At 32.6% G+C, this 22,069-nt stretch overlaps 2 long non-coding RNA genes across 3 annotated transcripts; both read left to right on the forward strand.

Annotated features, from left to right (window-relative positions):
* Nucleotides 1-5,041: 5,041 nt before the first annotated feature.
* Nucleotides 5,042-9,713, forward strand: LOC136069487 (uncharacterized). Of its 2 annotated transcripts, XR_010630695.1 has the most exons (4): nucleotides 5,042-5,196; nucleotides 5,300-5,557; nucleotides 8,925-9,136; nucleotides 9,523-9,713. It is a non-coding gene; the product is annotated as an uncharacterized LOC136069487 (long non-coding RNA). The 2 variants fall into 2 exon arrangements; XR_010630694.1 differs by lacking the exon at nucleotides 9,523-9,713 and having other exon boundaries at nucleotides 8,925-9,289.
* A 2,192-nt stretch (nucleotides 9,714-11,905) lies between these two features.
* Nucleotides 11,906-13,124, forward strand: LOC136069488 (uncharacterized). Its single transcript, XR_010630696.1, has 2 exons — nucleotides 11,906-12,063; nucleotides 12,649-13,124. It is a non-coding gene; the product is annotated as an uncharacterized LOC136069488 (long non-coding RNA).
* Nucleotides 13,125-22,069: the final 8,945 nt, after the last annotated feature.

The raw sequence follows: 22,069 nt of genomic DNA on the forward strand, positions 1-22,069 counted from the left end.
TAGAAGTCTCCACTTACATGATCAAGACAAATTATCTTAGTTGATATGTTATAGTCTTCGCAGATGAAACGCCCAATTTCATCACTGACTACGAACTACTTTTTAAGTTTACAAGAAACTTGTAATTTATATATTCTGTGACTAAATCACATACAATATGTCTCAAGGACTATAATAATGTCTAATTAATTCATTTATAAATAGTCTTATATAATTAAACAATTTAATTATTTATGACATGCCATTAAATTGGATTTTATGGCATAAACCCCAACAATTTAGTTATTGCAATGTTATATTTGTTGCAATAATCCTAGAAGATCTAAAAAAAAAAATTCTCAAAAAAGGTTGATGGGAGGGGATTTGCAAAGAAAACTACCCTAGCCATGACCACCTTGGAGGACATAGTGAGAGTGTCTTCCGTTGTTGAATCTCTACTAGCCGTGGGTCTAACCACAAAAGTCAAAAAGTTGTTGGAAATTGTGGGAAACAATCCAGCTAAAGAGCCCTGATATCTTGTTAGGACCCAAAAATGGTGGATCAATTGGGATAGAGGAAAATGAACAAGGACAAAAGCGTTGTCTAGCACCTATACTTCAGTACTGAGATCCATGCTAAGGTGATTGGCATCTCACCACCTGGATCGATTGGACTTGCAGCAAAGAATGTGGCAAAAAAAAAAATGGGGGAAGCAACCAAGGCCAGTCCAAACGTTTCGGAGGCCTAAGGCGAAATCTTCAAATGGGGCTTTTATGTTATCACTTAAATAATATTTAACTGGCATTTTATATAATAAATTTTTTTAAGAAATCCATTCTTTTTACTTTTTAATACGATTTATTTTTTGAGAAAATGCTAAAATTATAACAAATTTTACTATAAATTGATGTTGTAACGGATGTGATCAATGAAATGAGACTTGAAAAATGCTAAAGATATTATAAAATTTACAACATGAGAATTACAAAGATATATCGTCAATCATAAAAATTCATTCAAAAATGAATTTAGTAGTTTGTTGAAGTCCACTTATCATATTCATTCAAAAATGTTAAAATTTATAGTATTTTTAATATTTTCCTGTTTGACTTACATGTGATTAGTAACAAGTCTATTTGTAAGACCTATTTATTTAAATTTATCTTATCTCTTTCTTTAGCATTACTTAATTCTTTGGGCCTTCTTAATAGGGAAAAGAAAATGTAAAATAAAATTTTTAATATTTCCCAATTTTTTTTTCCAAATTGTCTCCCTAATTTGGGCCCTTTCTCTAGTAAGGGGTCCTAGGGAATGGCTTAAGTGGCCTAGGCCAAGGGCCGGCCTTGGAAGCAACTCTCTGGACAAAGACGAGTAAGATGAGGAAGAAGATGACTACATTGAGTCGCCAAGTTTTGACAACTACTGATTAGGTAACTTTCGAAAATGACTCATTTATTGCAAAAATTATTTAGGGTTTTTGGTTTTTTCTCACTCTTTGACATTTGACATTAAGAAATAGTTTAAACCAAAAGAAATTATTTAGGGACTATAGACTAAATTTTGGAATTAAAATTTCACACAAATTTGTTTAAAGCAAAAGAAAGATTTAGTATTTATTATATATAAAAATAATAAAAATATTAAAATAAACTATATTAAGTGTTTATTAAAAAAGTTAAAAATAAGAATACAAATTAAAAAATAATTTTTTTTTTTTAAAAGAAGAAGCTAAATGACCGAAATTGAAATCCATCCATGCTTGAATTGAAATACATGGATATTGGTTATTTTCAAAAAAATAGTATCATAAGTTAGAGAATATTTAACTATACTTCCAACTAAAAATTAAAGAAAGTTGACAGTAGTGCAACAATAAATTTGTTTTCTCATATATAGTTATAATTATTTCAGTGATGTTCACTCTGTGTGGTGGCCTTTTTGATATATATATATATATATAAGTGGTTAAGGAGGCATTTATCAATGTATGATGCTATTGAAGAATTTTTGCAAAGCCAACTTAAGTGTTTATTAATGGCTTAATGTACTGTTTATTGCCGCGAGTAAACAGAATAGCCGCAATTGTAAGATTTCTTAGTTTTATCATTAGGGTTTGGCTTCTCTCTTTTGTGTATATGTTTATCTATCAATAAAAAAATAATTAATAATAATAACGTTACACAAGGTTACATAATAATTGACTTTACCAAAAACCTATTTCTTAGGATCTATTACAATTCTTTACACTAAAAAGTCATAGAATTTTGACTATACTCAACTTCAAAGTTCTGATTTTAAAAAAATAAAAATAAAAATAAAAAACTTCAAAGTTCTAAACAATGTAAACTATTACAGCTGAGTTCAGATCCTTTGAATAGATATTATTATTATTATTATTATTAAGTGTTTTTGTGCAAATACATGGATTACAACCTAGTACTTAATTGTGGTCAAGGTCGAATGAACCACTAGGCGAACTAGGCAATCTTCTAAGACTCTCACATGGGACTAATCTCAAACCAGCTACCACTACCTACAAAAGACAAAAAATAAGGAAAAACCAAATAAGAATTAGATGGTCTCCTAGTACCAAATAAAAACGATCAATTTAAACTTGAGGAATAAAAGTTAAAACCACTCATTATAACTAAACCTATATTACTAAGAAGTGCTATCTCCACAATATTTTCACAACAAATAATAGGTGGTAAGTTGTTATTGGTTCTAATTTGAATCAACAATTAAAATTACTTTTTTGTCAACTAATAGTTGCCAATAACAACCTGTTACTTAAGATTTGTTATAAAAGTGTAGTAAAAATATTGTAAACATTTCTCTATACTATTATATATGAATATATGTAGATGCATATATCCTTCCTTAATTATTTATGACACCATGCATATAACCCTTTACTCTAGCACTTCAAATTTCCAAATTTGGATCCTCTCCATTTCTCTTTAAAATGGAAAGTATCCATTTAGATGTTAAGATTTGGTCTCAAATAAATCTAGGGGTTAAAATTTGCCACATCATTTTAAAAGTCAAGAACTTAACCAATTGTGGTTAAGATACAAAATTTAAGGTTAGTTAAATATAAAAATAAAAATAAACAAATGTTGGTTTCATCGACGTGAAGAGGGACCCAAGATCTTTGCCTCTCAATTTTCGTGTTCTACTTTCTTTGCCTCTAATGATATGTTTGGATCGAGAGGGTGGGAGAGGGAGTAAAGAGGAGTTGACCCAAAATAATAGTAGCATTACAAAAAGAATTTAGATTTTTTTTATACTTGTTCTATCAATTTTTTTTTAGATAAAATGGTATTTTAACAAAATATGCAAACATATTAAATAAAATAAAAAAACAACTTATGTGTTAGAACCTCTTTCCCTCTCTTTTATGTGTGTTTGTTTCTCAAAAAAAAAAAAAAAATTTTTTTTTTTTTTTTTTTTTTTGAATTACCAATATAAAATTTAATTTGGAATTTTGGGTAAGTTTTTATTAACGTAATTTCTTTAATAGAGTCAAAAATTTTCAATGTGATTTACTATTTATTAACCATGCGCGAACTACCAAAACCCACAAAAAGTGTACTCCATATGGGTGAAAAATAGTAACCTAATACTTTGATCACAAGTATAATACTAATCTGCATCAACTACATACTATTTCAAAGGATTTAATGTCTTATCACAACTATTATATGGTGACTCTTTTTTTTTTTCCAAACAAATTCTCTTTGCTTCTCTCCCCACAAAACAAACACATTACAAGAATTACCACACAAAACAAAGACATTACAAGAATTACCAGACATGGAAGACAATTAATTTTTTTTTTTTAAAAAACTTTAAATTCATTAGGGATTACAAATAATTACTTTAAACTCTAAGTAATTTTGTATTAACCTTGATTGTGTGAACTTTTGTATTTAAACTAGGTATATATGTAATTGTGAAACTTTGCTAGTAATTTGTGAAAGTTATTTATGTATGAAGTGAATGTGACATCTCATGATACCAAGTTTGCATGTATGCTAGATGAGGAATGGTCAACTATAGTCTATAGATACCATACAATTTGTTTGCTTATTGCAGAGTACTGGCACCGAAAACTAAAGCCACATGGTGCCATGATGCAAACTGAAAGAAACAGTATACATAGATCCAATGATAAACATGACTTATATTGATATAATCCAAAGATAACTAAAAAAAATGTACTAAATTCCTCTTTATTTATTGCTAAGGCAATATAGACTATATACAGCACGGCTAACAATATATAACCAAAGCACACGGCTAATAATATATAACCTTACCTCAGCTTGGAGACCAAAATGAAGTCCGACTCCGGTAGCATCATACATCACCTACAACTAACCTTCAATATTAATATAGGCAGCCCAATTGCATGTGAGTTTATAGACATTAATAATAAAAGAAGGATACATATTAAAACAAAGAATGGTGCTATACAATGATAAAATGGACAAAATAAATAGAAGTTCCAATCCCAAGAAGTACACTTGATAGCTAATAAACCCGAAACTCATAATATCAAACCCCATCATACCCCTCTCTTCCCTAAACAAAAACACCCAAATCTCACCCCCATAAGTCCAACTCCATCATCATATAGATCTTGCATAAGATCTGCAAACATCTTCTCTCTTTTTTGTCTCCACACAATGAAAACCTTATGCATCCTTCGACTGCTCAAGTTGATCATGGCTAGGGTAGTTTTCTTTGCAAATCCACTCCATCAACCTTTTTTGAGAAAATATTTTTTAGATTTTCTGGGGTTAGGTCATTTTCAGCCAAGTCATCAGAGTGCACAAAAATTGTGACCATGTTTTGGCATAAAATGGTATCTTTTGGACCACTACTTTGTTGACATAAAAATAGCATCTCTTCACCTACTACTTTGTTGAGCAACAAAGTAGTGGTCAAAGAGATACCATTTTTACACCAAAATACGGTTTTGTGATCGATGACTCGACCAAAAATGACCTAACACCAAAACATCTGAAATTTTTTTTTCTCAAAAAAGGTTGGTGGCAATAGATTTGCAAACAAAACTACCCTGGCCATGATCACCTAGGAAGACACAGTGAGAGTGTCTTCCGTTGTTGAATCTCTGCTAGTCGTGGGTCTAACCAGAACGGGCAAAAAGTTGTGGGAAACAATCCAACTAAAGAGACCTATATCTTGCTGGTGAATTTTCTAGCTTGTTCTTTTCTTTTCTTTTCTTTTTTGCATTTTTAATAAATTTTAAGCTTAACCTAATGCTTTTTTATTTTTCAATTAATATTGTTAGCGCCCAAAATGGTGGATCAGCTAGGTGAGAGGACAATGAACAAGGACAAAGCAATGTCTAGCACCTATACTACAGTACTGAAGATCCATGCTAAGGTGATTGTTAGCTCACCACCTGGATCATTTGGACCATTAGAAAAGAATATGGCAAAAAAAAAAAAAAAATGGAGAAGCAACTCTCTGGACAAAGATTAGGAAGAAGAAGAAGAAGAAGAAGATGACTATGGTGAGTCGCCAAGTTTTGACGACTATTGATCAGGTACCTTCCAAAAAATATTTCCTTTATTGCAAAAATAATTTAAGGTTTTTGGTTTTTTGTCACTTTTTAACATTTGACAATAAGAAACAGTTTAAACCAAAAGAAATGATTTAGGGACTATAGACTAAATTTTGGAATTAAAATTTCACACAAATTTGTTTAAAGCAAAAGAAAGATTTAGTATTTATTATATATAAAAATAATAAAAATATTAAGATAAACTATATTAAGTGTTTATTAAGATTTAGTATTTGTCATATGTTTTTTTGCTAGTATGATGTTTGCAATTATATGACTAATGCTATGCAAAAGGTATGGTCGTGACATGGCAAGTCATGACCTGGTCGCGACATGGCAGGTTGCGAAGAGGTTACAGTCATATCAGACAGCTTTCTTTCTTCGTCTGCTACATGTCATTCGCGAGTTGGGTCACATGAAGTTTGCGGGGAATGCAAATTTGATTAGGCTCAAGTACATTTTGACCAAAATACATTTAAGTGCAAAAAAGTTACATTAAAATGGATTAAGAAATACACATAAATTTGTCACTAAATAAAACTAATAAAAAACATTTACTTTGCCTCAGCGTTTGAGGCGCAAGTGTCGACCCCGTTTGTGTGTAAAATAATAGAAACAAAATTGGTAGATAAATTGTACATGTTCTTGTTACACAAGCATGGGAATATGATAGTGACTATCACTTCAAAATTCAAACAAACTACTACGTTGATTCTGATTCTTTTTTTTTTCTTTTTTTCTTTTTGCTTTTTTTTTTTTTTTTTTTTTTTTGCTTATTTTAATTTTCGGAGCAGAGACAAGTGACAGACTCAAATGGTTTTCAAAAAAAAAACTTGAGATTTCATCTAAGGCTGTGTTTGTTTCGTGTAAAATGTTTTCCGGAAAATATGTATTTTCCGGAAATGCTATTTTCCGAAAAAGGAAAATATTTTGAAGTGTTTGGTGAATTATGAAAATTATTGTGGAAAATATTTTTATGTGTTTGGATGTGTTAGGAAAATGCTATTTTTCGGAAAATTTTTCACATTTTCCGGCGACAACAACAACACCAAGAACAACAACAAAAAAAAATTTGGCAATAACGACAACAAATTCCGGCTCTGGCGACAACAACAAACCAACGACAACAATAACAAAAAATTTCGGCAATCACAACAACAAATTCCGGCTCCGCGACAACAACAACACCAACAACAACAAAAAAATTCCGGCAACAACAATCAGTTCATCCAAAACAAAAACGACAACAACAATCAAATTAAAAAAAAAAAAAATTGAGAGATCGAGGATGAGAGAGCGTGGAGGCGATGGGTGGATCGGCGAGCTCGAGGAGGCGATGGGTTCGTCGTGCTCGTGCTCGTGCTCGTGGGTCTGGGTCTGTGCTCGCCGTGAGCTGGGTTCGTCGTGGGTGAAGGCGTGCTCGCCGTGATCTGGGTTCGTCGTGGGTGAAGGCGTGCTCGCCGTGATCTGGGTTCGTGGATCGAAGGTGCGACTGGATCGAAGGCGCGATCGAAGGTGCGACTGGATCGAAGGCGCGATCGTGGGTTCGTGGTCGTCGGTGATGGTCTCTCGGCTTGGATCGGCGGTTCGTGGCCGCCGGCGATGAGCGCTGGGCGCTGGGCGCTGGGCGATGAGCGCTGGACGATGGTCCCTCTCCCTCTTCGTGCTCTCTGTTTCTTTCTCCCTCTCCTCTTCGTGCTCTCCGTTTTTTTGTTTTCTGGAAAATATGATTTGAAGTGAAAATGGGAACGGAATCCATTTTCACCTTTGACCCGACAGTCAACGGAAATTAATTTCCGGAAAATCGATTTTTCAGTGCAACCAAACACCCGTAAATTCAGAAAAGCATTTCCGGAAATGCTTTTCACCCAAAACAAACACAGCCTAAATTGGGAATTTGGGACTGTTGGGCTCAGTCCTAAGTTGGGCTTCTACTTAATGAGTTTTGAGATGAACCCAATGAGAGATTTTAAAGCGTGAGTCTAAGTTAAGCGTGACTTCTGAAATTTCAATCGCTTTCTCAAAATTTGCGTGTGGCATATCTTACACCCTTAGATCAAATCTTAACATCAATATATACGTAACCTGAAACCAAATTCTCTCTTATCTTGTTCTCTATCAGTTTAAGTCTAGCTCCTTCTCTCTCAGTTTAAGTACACTTTTGCTCTCTCAGTTTCAAGTCTAAACATCTTCTCTCTTTGTTCTCTCCACACAACGTCAATGAAAACCTTCTACATCCTTTGACTGCTCAAGTTGGTCATGGCCAAGGTAGTTTTCTTCGCAAGGGGATCCCAGGTTCTATTCCTCTCAAGTTTTATTTCCTTTTAACTCAAGTCTTATTTTCCTTCAATGGATGTATAACTTGACAGTCTCACATGGTTTTCAAAAAAAAAAAACTTGAGGCTTCATCTAAATTGGGAACTTGGGACTGCTGGGCTTAGTCTTAAGTTGGGCTTCTCCTTAATGAGTTTTGAGATGAGCCCAATGAAAGATTTTAAAGCGTGAGTCTAACGTTAAGTGTGATTTCTGAAGTTTCAATCGCTGTCTCAAAATTTGCGTGATCAAATCTTAACATCGATATATACGTACCTTGAAACCCAGATTCTCTCTATCTTGCCACCTTCTCTCTCAGTTTAAGTATTCTTTTGCTCTCTCAGTTTCAAGTCTAAACATCTTCTCTCTTTTTTCTCTCCACACAATGTCAATGAAAACCTTCTGCATCCTTCGACTGCTCAAGTTGGTCATGGCCAGGGTAGTTTTCTTTGCAAATCCACTCCCATCAACCTTTTTTTAGATCTTCTGGGATTAGCTCATTTTCGGTCAAGTCATCAAGGTGCACAAAAATTGTAACCGTGTTTTGGCATAAAAATGGTATCTCTTGGACCACTACTTTGTTGACGTAAAAATTGTATCTCTTCAACCACTACTTTGTTGAGCTCAACAAAGTAGCGGTCGAAGAGATACCATTTTTACATCGAAATACGGTCACATTTTTTGTGCACCAATGACTTGACGGAAAATGAACTATCCTAGAAGATCTGAAAAAAATTTCTCAAAAAAGGTTGGTGGGGTGGATTTGCAAAGAAAACTACCCTGGCCATGACTACCATAGAGGACATAGTGAGAGTGTCTTTTGTTGTTGAATATCTACTAGCCGTGGGTCTAACCACAACAGGTGAAAAGTTGTGGGAAACAATCTAGCTAAAGAGAAAAGTTGTGGGAAACAACCTAGCTAAAGAGCCCTATATCTTGCTGGTGAATCTTCTAACTTGTTCTCATTTTTTTTCCATTTTTAATAAATTATAAGATTAACCTAATGCTTTCTTATTTTTTCAATTAATATTGTTAGCACCCAAAAATGGTGGATCAGCTGGGACAAAGGACAATGAACAGGGACAAAGGGTTGTCTAGTACTTATACTATAGTACTGAGGATCCATGCTAAGGTGATTGGCAGCTCACCACTTGGATCGTTTGGACAAGCAAAAAAGAATGTGGCAAAAAAAAAAAAAAAATGGGGGAAGCAACTCTCTAGACAAAGACGAGGAAGAAGATGACTACGGTGAGTTACCAAGTTTTGATGACTACTGATCAATCACCTTCTGAAAAATATTTCCTTTATTGCAAAAATTATTTAGGGTTTTTGGTTTTTTCTCACTTTTTGACATTTGACAATAAGAAACAGTTTAAACCAAAAGAAATTATTTAGGGACTATAGACTAAATTTTGGAATTAAAATTTCACACAAATTTGTTTGAAGCAAAAGAAAGATTTAGTATTTATTATACATAAAAATATTAAAATAAACTGTATTAAGTGTTTATTAAGATTTAGTATTTATCATATATTTTTTGCTAGTATGATGTTTGCAATTATATGACTGATGCTATGCAAAGAGCATGGTCTGGTTGCGACATGGCAAGTCGTGACTTGGTTGCAACATGACAGGTTGTGAAGAGGTTAGAGTCATATCAAACAGCTTTCAATCTTCATTTGCTACATGTCATTCGTGGGCTGGGTCACATGAAGTTCGCGGGGTAACAAAATGCAGATTTGATTAGGCTCAAGTACATTTTGACCAAAATACATTTAAGCGCAAAAAAGATACATTCAAATGGACTAAGAAATACACATAAATTTGTCACTATATAAAACCAATTAAAAACATGTACTTTGCCTCAAGGTTTGAGGTGCAAGCGTCAATCCCTTTTGTGCGTGTTAAACAATAGAAACAAAATTGGTAGATAAATTATACTTGTTCATGTTCCACAATCATGGAATTTGATAGTGACTATCACTTCAAAATTTAAACAAACAACTACGTCCTCATTAAATGCTGATTCTTTTCTTTTTCCTTTTTTCTTTTTTTTTTTTCTTCCCTATTTTAATTTTTGGAGCAGAGACAAGTGACATATCCTTGTAGTCTTGTTTAAGTCTCATGGGTTGCACCGTTTTGGGTATAAATTTATATATAATTTTATTTAAAAATAATAGCTAAATAAATAATTATTTTATTAAATAATTGAAAGGTAGATATCACACCACATGTGTGTATATAAACTATATATGACATGCATAAAAAAAAAAAATTTGAACTCAATATTTAGAAAGAATCCATAAAATAATTAGCAATGTTTGGCAAACAAAAATAGCCAATACCATTGAATAACTAAAGAATGAGTAAATAATTTTAAAGTGCACAAATATATTCATATATATATATATATAGGTAAATTGCAAATTACACTCCTAAACCCCTAAAGTTTAGGTGTGTTTGAATTTTATATCCTAAAATTTCAAAATTTGGAATTTACTTCAAGGCTGTTTGGATTTTACACCCCAACTTTTAAAACTTTGGGGGTGTAAAATCCAAATGCTCTAAACTTTGGGAGTAAAATTCAAACACCTCTAAAATTTAGGGAGGTAAAATTCAAATTCTGAAACGTTATGGTGTAAAATTAAAATACTCCAAAATTTCAAGAAGTAAAATTCAAATTCTAAAACTTATAGTATAAAATTCAAACACTCTCAAACTTTAAAAGTGTAATTTGCAATTTACCATATATATAATATATCATGTCATGCAACTGTCCTTTATTTAAAAGTCAAAATTTAAGATTTGTGGACTTGCTTCCAAACCTGAACAACATAGATCCACCTTTCTAATTCTTGTTATCCCATGAAACTCAGATTCTATGCAATAGCAATCGTACCAGAGAAATCATCATTCATTAATAATAGATCTTCTTTTAATCTTGCGACTCTTGTTCAACTATTTAACCCAAAAAAAATTAGTATAGACAACCAAACTAACAGTATGTATAAGACAAATTAAGTACATTTTAAAGTGTTAAAAAAATACTAGCCTATAAGGTCAATGGAGTCTTCCATGTCTGGTAATTTTTGTAATTTGCCGGGGAGAGAGAAGCAAATAGAATTCATTTGAAAAAGAAGTAGGTATACAATAGATAAGATAAGACATTAATCCTTTGAAATGGTAGTTGATGCAGATTAGTATTTTAGTTGTGATCAAAGTATTAGGTTACTATTTGTCGGGTTTTAGGGGTTAACACGTAGTTAATAATTAGTAAATCACATTGAATATTACGTTTATAATTTCTATCCAACTAGAGTCTTGGTTTTGAATTTTCTTCTTTTTCTTTTAGTCATTAAATTTGTATGCATATTTTGTTAAAAACACTGTTTTATCTAAATAAGTTTCTTTTTTTCTTTTTCTTGAGAATGACTTTATCTAAACAAGTTGATGATAAGAACAAATAAGCAGTTTTTTATCTAAAAAATTGCTGTAATTTGGTGCAATCCAACTTTTATTATATAGTATAAAATATGATTATGAATTTATACCAACAAAGCAACAATATTTAAGTATTGATTTTCTAATGGTGGTTAAAATATTGCGGCAACAACACAAACATGTATGACGGAAGTATGTAATATAATACCCAATTCTCAAAAAGGAGATTTTGCCAGTCATCAATCTTTGCTTTCCACACACTCTTCACCAAAAAATAGACATTTTTCTTGCATAAAACGACATTAATCACATGCAAATGTTACATTTCAGAATAACGGGAAAAACAAGAAGAATGAAGGGAAACAACAACAATATGTAGGGCTGACTTAATAATGTTTGCTCGTGCGATGAGGCTCATTTATTTTTTTGGTCTAGTGTCATAGTTTTCCATTCATTTCAATTTTTACATGATGACACAAATAAAAAAAATTAAAAAAAAAAAAAAACTTAAAGCTGTCATTTAGAGATATTAAACTGTTTAGATAAAAATAATAATAATAAATAAATAAATTTCCTTCTTATGATGAGCAAGTAGCAGAGTAAGTAGAAGTCAAGATACTTATAATGGATTTCTTTGTAGTTTTTCAGTTTCCTTTAGATACTTTACAACAAGAGACCTGTTTGAAGTGCATGAAACTGGGTTGTATATCATTTCACGTTATCGTTATTATGAGGTAAAAAACACTATATTTAGCTCCAAGTGCAAGTAGGTGGTATGTTTTCTTTGGACCATCTATGGCATATACAAATAGAACTAATGAATTATTTATTTTTTCGTATATGAACTTGTGGAAAAATGGTTTCATATAGCATTTAGATCAAGAGAGCAAAAATATTATAACACCCAAAATTTGCCCAATCAATGCAAAAAAAAAAAAAAAAATTACATTAGTTTATGTATCACTTGTGTAAAATATGAAATTTCAAATTTCAAAATATTTTAAAATAAATGGCTAAGAGGGGGTCATATGTGATGTTTGTTCTACTGAATGACTTTCCAAGGCTAACTCAACTATATGGCCGTGTGCTAACTACTTCCTGGTATTGTAGTTTTCAAGCCATAATAAGTTTTGTCCATGTTTAAAAATTGTTTTGAGAAAATTCTGCAAATACATAATGCCTTTCATTTCTACATAAGTTTATCACTAATACAATCATCACATATTGTCCTGCTTTTTTTTTTTTTTTCCCTTTCCTTTGTTTTATTTTCCAATTTATTTTATTTAAGTTAACTCATGGCTTCTTTTTTTTCTCCTTAGAAAAATACAAAAGCATGTGCTTATAAAAACAAAGTTATTGACAATTGGAGGACATTGAGATCTTGTGTGGGAGGAATACAGCTCCTAGAGTTGGTGCAAAATATATGGACGATGCAATTGAAGCTATGATTGAGGAAGGAGAAAAGTGATGAATTCTCCTATTGCACAACAACACATCAACATTTGGCATCAACAAATTATGCAATTGAACCTTGCCAAAGAAAAAAGCGTAGAAAATATCCACTTTGAAACAATTTTTTAGTTTGAGATTTTGAATGTTGTTAAAAAATAATAAAAAAACCCATGTATTTTGGGTACTCTCTCTCTCTCTAAAATATTTTAGTTGGCAAGAGTTGGTGAGACATTTTTTTAGTTGGCTATGATGGAAGATATTTAATCATTATCTTGTCAATTGGTCTATCAATGGCTTCTTTGTTTTGAATTTTGTTTAAAAAACATATATTTTGGATATTTTATCATCTTTGTTGAAATAAAACTTTTTAACGGAACTTTGAAACAATTTTTTAGTTTGAGATTTTAAATGTTGAGAAAAAATTCATGCATTTGGGTTCTCTCTTTACGTTGATATAGAACATTTTAGTTGCCAATAGTTGGCCAAAAAAATTTTAGTTGGCTATGATAACAAATTTTTAGTCATCATCTTGTCAATTGGATTATCAATGGCTTTTTTATTAGCTCATGTATTTATTAAAAAATGTTACTAAAATTAAAATGTAGAAGGTTTAAGAAAAATAATAATTGGAAAAAATATTTTATTGATTTTTAAATTGAAATCAAATCCAAATTTAAGTATCCAAACAATAGAATTTCAAATCCGTCATTGTATAAAAAGACCCAAACAAGGAATTTAAAAATCAACGGATTTCAAATCAAGACTTTTTAAATCCATTAATTTTAAAATCAACGAGTTTCAAATCAAACAAATCAAGTGGTTGTATAAAAATTTTATTGTCATTTTGGTCTTGCAAATCATTGGTGGCTCTACTTGTATGTGAGGATGGTCTCACTTGTCAAAAAAAAAAATTTATATAAAAAATTATTTTAAATTAATATGTTTTGGGACCACCTTAACTTGAAAATATTGTATATATAAACTTCAAAAAATATATATTATTTACTAAATTAACCTATTTTGACTACCCTAATAAAAATGTTGAACACTTTTACTTGAGAAAAAAGTAAGGGAACCGTCCAAAGTAAGGGAACCACCATATGTGAGAAAAGAATTGTCACATGTGATATTGAAACTGCACAATGTGAGGATGAAATCGTCCAAAGTAAGGGAACCACCCAATGTGACAAAAGAATTGTCACATGTGACAAAAATAGAGCAGATGCAATGCTAGTACTGTTTAATATGACAATAAAACCATCAAATTTGAGGAAAAAAAAAGGAACCACTATATGTGACAAAAGAACTGTCAAATGTGATGTTGGAACTACACAATGTGGGAATAAAACCATCAAATGTGAGAAAAAAGTAAGAGAACTACCAAATGTGAGAAAAAAGCAAGGGAACCACCAAATGTGAGAAAAGAACTGTTACATGTGATGTTGGAACTGCACAATATGAGGATGGAACCGTTGAATGTGAGAAAAAAGTAAGGGAACCACCAAATGTGAGAAAAGAACTGTTAAATGTGATATTGGAACTAAACAATGTGAGGATCGAACCTTCAAATGTGAGAAAAAAAGTAAGGGAACTACCAAACTGTCACATGTAATGTTGGAACTACACAATATGAGGATGGAATCATCAAATATGAGAAAAAAGAAAGGGAACCATCAAATATGAGAAAAGAATCGTCATATGTGATGTTAGAACTGCAAAATGTAACGATGAAATCGTCATGTATGAGAAAACAGTAAAGGAACCACCCAATGTGACAAAAGAATTGTCACATGTGATGTTGGAACTGCACAATCTGAAAATGGAATCGTCAAATATGAAAAAAAAAAAGTAAGAGAACCACCAAATGTGACAATAGAACTGTCACATGTGATGTTAGAACTGCACAATATGAAGATAAAACCGTTAAATGTGAGAAAAAAGTAAGGAAACAACCAAATGTGATAAAAGAATTGTCACATGTGATGTTGGAACTACACAATGTGAGGATGAAACCGTCAAGTATGAGAAAAAAGTAAAGGAACCATTAAATGTGAGAAAAGAACTATCATATGTGATGTTAGAATTGCACAATGTGAAGATGAAACCGTCAAGTATGAGAAAAAAGTAAGGGAACCACCCAATTTGACAAAATAACTGTCATATGTGATGTTGGAACTGCACAATGTGAGGATGGAACTGTCAAATGTAAGAAAAAAAAAGTAAGAGAACCACCAATTGTGAGAAAAAATTGTCACATGTGATGTTGGAACTGTACAATGTGAGGATGAAACCGTCAAATGTGAGAAAAAAAAAGTAAGGAAACCACCAAATGTGAGAAAAGAACTGTCACATGTGATGTTTGAACTGCACAATATGAGGATGAAACCGTGAAGTGTGAGAAAAAAGTAAAGGAACCACCTAATGTGAGAAAAACTGTTACATGTGATGTTGGAACTGCACAATGTGAGGATAGAACTATCAAATGTGAGAAAAAAGTAAGGGAACTACCAAATGTGAGAAAAGAACTATCACATGTGATGTTAGAACTGCACAATGTGAGAATGAAACTGTCAAGTGTGAGAAAAAAAGTAAGGGAACCACCCAATGTGATAAAAGAACTGTCATATATGATGTTAGAACTGCACAATGTGAGGATGGAACCATCAAATGTGAGAAAAAAAGTAAGGGAACCACCAAATGTGAGAAAAAAACTGTCATATGTGATGTTGGAACTGCACAATGTGGGGATAGAACCGTCATATATGAGAAAAAAGTACGGAAACCACCAAATGTGAGAAAAAAATTGTCACATGTGATGTTGGAGCTGCACAATGTGAGGATGGAACCGTCAAATATGAGAAAAAAGTAACCTGGTGTAGCAGGTTACCTACTAGTGGGTATCGTACCCCCCCTTTTTTTGGGGGGGTACCGTAGAATTACTCATGCATAAAAGATAAGTTTATTGATCGAAAGGTAAATAACATTAAATTAACATGAAGATTGGTATGAGTGTTAAGAACAAATAGATTATATAATTCAACGGTGGGATTTTCAAAATATGAATTCTATAATGAGTTATTGGGTAATGTAACATTACTTAAAATTACACTAGGTGTCACAAGAGTTACACATTTTTTGCATCATTAATTTCTATTAGATCTAAGGGTGAAAAAATATTTATGGTAATGTCATTATTGTTTTCTAGAAATTAGTGATTTATGCATTATCTCTTTTTATCAAAAGAAAAAAGGAAAAAAAAAAAAACAGTGCATCAACTTTCCACTTTCCTCCACGTTATCATAGTCTTCCTTGCATCCCCTCTCACATTTTTCTTCTTGTACTGGAAAATTTTAGAAATACACGGCAAAAGAGTGCTGGAAAATTTTAGAAATACATGGTAAAAGTCACAATTGTTTTAGATAAAGATTGTTGAGACCGAGAATTTCTGAAACACTCATGGCCAATTTTATTCAAGGTATTACCAAATTCATATGAATCCATGGATAAGAAACACTCAAGGCCAAAGTCGATGTTTAAAAAATTAGTGCTCTAACAACATTATATCTTAACCACTAGATCCACAGGTTGCCAACTCGAGCATACATATCTACTTTCTGCCATTTTTACCGCTGCCTTAACCCTTTTTGGGTTCTAAATAATTCCTATATCACTTTTTTGCTACGTTCTCAAATGGCATACATCCATGAGAGAAGCAGCTAGTTTTACAAAAGAATAGAATTTTCCCCCTTCTTAAAAATCTCTCCAGGGCAACCCACATAACCAACCAACAACATGCGGGATGTGGCCATGGATGAAGGAACAGAGTCTCCAATACTCCTTAATCTCACAATGAAGTTATTGTTTCTCATAATTAAGGGAAAAAAATAAATGAACAAAGTTTAGCTACAAAATCGATTGTAGCCTTAGACTACAAACTCACTTAATAAAATAAATATTAATGCATATTTTGAAATTCTAACCATTGAATTATATGTTCTTTACGCTCTTAATGCACATGTCAATTTTTGTGTCAATCGGATATCATTTACTATATAATTTATAATCTTATATTTTATGCATAATTTTAAATTACAAAAACTTGTAATTTAAAAATTTATTGATGACATAGCTATTTATTTTTAATTTTCTTGAAATTTTGCAAATATAGAGTATATAAGAAGAAGATGCGGTCCAATGGTGGATTTGTCAAAATTCACCTCCAATAAAAAGATATTGAGTGAGTTTGTAGTCTAAGGCTACAACCAATTTTGTAGCTAAATTTTGTCCAAAATAAATTAAATACATAGACTCAAATTAGTAGACAAGTGAGAAGAGAAAGAATACGAGAAATATGAAAAGTGGGGAGAGTTAATGCCTTTTTATTTATTTAATAAGAACAATTAATGGCTTAGATCACTAATTTCAAAGGAAAAATAATGATATGGTATTAAGTGTTTTTTATCACTTAGATCTAATACAAATCGTGGGTTCTAGTTAGTTTAACTAGTAAAGTCTCTGATGGTTGTACAAGAGATCTGGGGTTCAATTCCCGCCTGTAACTTGAACCCAGCCCACACTCACACACACACACTAGACTCATCACACGCACTTTGCGGGTGTAATAACGCTCTTTTTTATTTTTTATTTTTTTTAGTGTTATAATGTTTAAAAGTGATATATAATTAATTTTGTTTTTTTAAGAGGCAAAATAACATTGAATAATGTTTAACAATAAGATAGAGATAGGGTCTTAAGTTTTAGGTTAAATGGAGAAGATAAAGGTAAATGCCTAAAACTTAGGAATAGTAAATTACTCTTTTAACTTGTTTGTGTATTTTAATTTAAAAAATAAGGGCATTTTAGAGAGTTTAAAATTTGTGTGGGGGTATTTTAGTACACAAAATGTTAAAAACCAAATGGGAAATCCTGTTATTAATAGAATATATATATTCAAGAAAGAGGTAAGGTAACATGGAATAATGTTTAAAAATGAGATAAAGATAATATCCTAAGTTTTAGGCTGATTGAAAAAAGTCTAAAACTTAGAAACAGTAAATTACTTTTTTAACCCGTCAGTGTTTTTAAATTTAAAATTATTTAACTAAAAAATATGAGTATTTTAGAGAATTTAAGAATTTATATAAGGGTATTTTAATGCGCAAAATATTGAAAACCAAACAAGGAATCCTGTTATTAATTGTTTGTGTGTGTGTGTGTGTGTGTGTGTGTGTGTGGCCTAGAAATGTATATTGGGTTGTGGGCCTTGTTAGAGGACACTTAATAGTCCAAAGACGAGGCCTTGTTAGAGGACACTTAATAGTCCAAAGACGGATAAACATAATCGTGGAAATGCACATTAGTGGATGAAGAAAGGGGTCTCGTCATGAGGTTCCAGGAAGGAGGTACGAGGACAAATGCCACCTCGGCTTAACAGAGTAGAGCTCAGAAGGGTGGACCTACCATCAAGAGCAACGTTCTTGACAGTTTTACTGGTAAGGATAAGCTGCAGGAAGGGATAAGACAATGGGAAAGCAAGAAATATCTAAAGGAAAGCTGCTGTCACCGCATTGAATGCTTTGTAGCTAACTCTCTAACCGCATTAATGTAGAAGTGATACCTGAACAGTGATATTCAGCCTTACAACTACCTCTAAAAACTTCAGGAAGGTGCTGATGGGACAAGGATAAAAGTTAGACATCTAATCAACATGTGGATGGCTGAGATGGAGTGAAGAAGGGTAATATAAGGAAGAAAAATCCCATTGTAAGAGGGATCGGAGAATTTGTAAAGAAAACATTATTGCATTGAGAGCTGAAATTGTATCCAAGTCTAAGAATAATATAATCAAGAACTACTTTTCTCGGACTTAGCCGAGGAAGACTTTCTTTGCGTAAAACTGGTTTTTCTTGGCTTTCCTATCATCTTCAATTCGTTGTGAGTATGGTAGTTCATTGAAGCCTAGTTTTTAACTCACTCTCTACAAATTTATTATATTAGATTCTTTAAGCCTTAATATATTTACCTTTTGGGCCTAGGGTCCAAAAGCCTGACCTTACAATATATATATATATATATATATTCTAATGTTATCACATAATATTGTCAAAAATGTCAAAAAGTAGTTCTTCACAAATTTTTTATTGAAAAAACTTGATTATTTTGGAAAACCAAATGGTGTATTCAATTAAATTAAAAAAAAAAAAATTTATTACCCCTTGAAAAAAAATTATTCATTTGAAATTTTGAGAATCAGCAACAGAAATTTCAAATTCAAAATATATTTAATTGAAAATTTAACTCATTACATAATACAATAGTAGTTTATCACAACATTCAATAATGTTACAAATCAATATTTTGATTTGTTTTGCTATTAATTTTGGGAGAGGATCCCCTCCAGTTTAGTAATCTACAATTTCCTCCCATTTTAAAATGGATGAGTGACACATGGAAATAAAGTGATCCAACGAATAGAGAAAAACCAACAATTTATCATTTCTCACTTACCACTCCCTTCACCATTTTTGAACCACCTCTACCTTCACCACCTTCATCGTTCAACCCAAGACCACCACTGCCTTCACCACCTTAACAAGGCCTTACAAATTTGTCGCCACCATCAAAAGCCACACAGATTTGAGCCATCAAGCAATCCAAGCCTTCCTTCAGACTTGTGAGTTTCTTCAATCCCTTCATGAAACCAATGCTACAGATCTTTTCATCGGCCTTCGATATGCAAAACCCAAGAATCCAGTCTCCATCATTGACCTCAAGCACATCATGATATTTTTGGCCAACGATCCATGCGCTACACGCACCGCCTAAGATTCATTATCGACTGGTGGTGATTTGAGAAACCAATGCCACACATCTCTTTGTTCGCCTCCGATATTCAAAACCCAAGAATTTGGCCTCCATCATCAACTTCATGCGCCTCCACGAGCAGCATGAACTTTGACTGTCGATCCATGCGCCATCGCTATTGACTATGGCTCCTAACTCAACGAGTCACTGCATTTTTCCTACTCCGAATCTGATGACTGTGGCCTGAAAGTTTGCTTATGCTTCTATTTTTGAAAACACAAATTGCTTATTTTTCAAACTTTAGATCATTTTATTTCCATATGTCACTCATCTATCTTAAAATGGGAGTGTTGAGGAGGAAATTGATGCCTTTGAATAAAATATGGGGAAGCCAAGCCAAAACTCAACGATGGGCTATTGAGATAATGCCCAAAGGCCTTCAGTGTGGTGATAAGCCTATCCAAGCAAGAAATAAAGGCTGCACTTTGACAAAACAGCAACAAAAGCCCAATAAAAATATTTCACAATAATTAATTAGTATGTTAATGGTCCTGTTTTGATAATACAAGAAAACTAAATTCTCCAGTGATAAGGTGAAATTACACTTAAAGTCCAGTAGTCAATTATTAAATAGATTTAAAAAAGTATTCACATCTAGAAGTCCTTGTGTGTCTTGGTCAGGGGAATTTATTGTACTTTTAGCCATCATTTCATCAATATTAGGGAAGAATTTCATGGTTACATATACATTATATCCTTCAATTGTAAAACAAAAAGGTAAAAATTAGAAGTTCCATGGGAAGAAGAAAGGGTTTAATTGGCATGGTGTGAAGGAAGAGAGAGATTCCAACTCCATGCAACAAGTGTTGAACTAAGATTTTGAGGAATATATATACATAAGGCATGAATGGAGTAATGTGGGCTATTTTGAGTGAGTAGGTATTTAAGCTTGTGGTGGTGTGATGGTGTTAATGCTAAGATTAAGGCTTTAGTAAGTAAAGGGCTATTTGTGACTGATTATGAAGCATTTATGGGCTGTGAATACAAGAAAATGAAAGGGAATGTTTGAGGCTAAGTGAGTGAGGGGTAAGGGGAATGATTTATGAGCTTGAGGAAAGTTAAAGCACAAGTAAAGTGGCAAGAAATTCAGAAACTTCAGAGGGGTTGATGTGTGTTCTGTGGGCTGGTGTGCTTACCCTTTTATAGTGGTGGTTAGGGAGGTATTAATTAACAAAAGTCCAAAAATGTAGGACTGATCAGGGGGCAGAGTATCAGGCTTAATTATCATAGGATTTGGCCATAAATGGGAGATTTGCTTTTGAGATTGCTTTGCTTCTTTGGGTAATATGACACATGGTGGGGTTTTGGTGTATTTTTGCATTAAATGTCAAGATTTCTGAAATTGAGTTTAACCAATAGGATAAAGGCATGTATCAAGGACTGCAATTGAGATTTGAACCCCAAGAAGTAGGATTCAATACCCCAAGTTAGGTGTCAAAGTTTAAGCCCACTTCAGAGAATGTCCTTTTATGCCCTCCATACCACATGTTCCCAAATTTTTCCCTTTAGGATTCATGGGCTTGGCATATGAACCATGTCTTGAACATTTTTGACATTTATGACATTGATTTGTTGAGATTTAGATAACTTGGTTTCAGCTCCCCTTCCGCTGGAGATATAGTCTTGAAGAAAATGATGGAGCTCCATCACCCATTAGGCTTCAACTGATATTACAACCTCTGGGCACTGTGCACATCAAGTAGAGGGTGACAAGAAGTTGATGGGGCAGCCTATAGTTCATTCTCAAAGACTTGGTTCTCTTGTAGAGGCCTTCAGCTATACCTTGGTCAAGGATAAACAAGAGCTGGTTGTCTATTTTCAGTCCTCTGCCTCTTGCTAGAGTTCTTTGGATCAGGCTTGCTCATGTGGGCTGGTCCCTTTGGGCTAGGCTGTGTTCATACTACAAAATGGACATCAACAACACATGTTGCCATGGGTTTTCATCCCTTATGGACTCTTATTAATTATTAGTAAATATTTTGGGTTTTCATAGATATTTGTAACGGGTCGTTGGGCAATGAGTTGTAATATTTGAAATAATAGGGTGAGCTTCAAAATGCCTCTGTAAATAACATTTACTATTTTTGAAAATGATGAATTCTATATCATAAGTAATGTTCATGATATCTAATAATCACATCATAATTTAAATGGTGAGCTTGTGGGATTGAATAGTTACCATGAGTTTTGAAGATAAATATTATGAATATTGTGATGTAAATGATGACCAGACGTTTCATGGGTTTATAATATGTTATGACATGAATATCATAATCTTCAAGATAACTTTCCATAAGCTTTTATAAAATGATTATAACTTTCCATGAGCTTTTATGAAATGATTGTCATAGTAATGTTTAAGAAACATAGTTCATCTTTTAAATGAAATAATTATAACATAATATTTTTGCCAAGCATTAATAA

Source organism: Quercus suber, unplaced genomic scaffold (genome assembly GCF_002906115.3).
Source record: "Quercus suber isolate HL8 unplaced genomic scaffold, Cork oak 2.0 scaffold_173, whole genome shotgun sequence".
Classification (NCBI taxonomy): Eukaryota; Viridiplantae; Streptophyta; class Magnoliopsida; order Fagales; family Fagaceae; genus Quercus; species Quercus suber.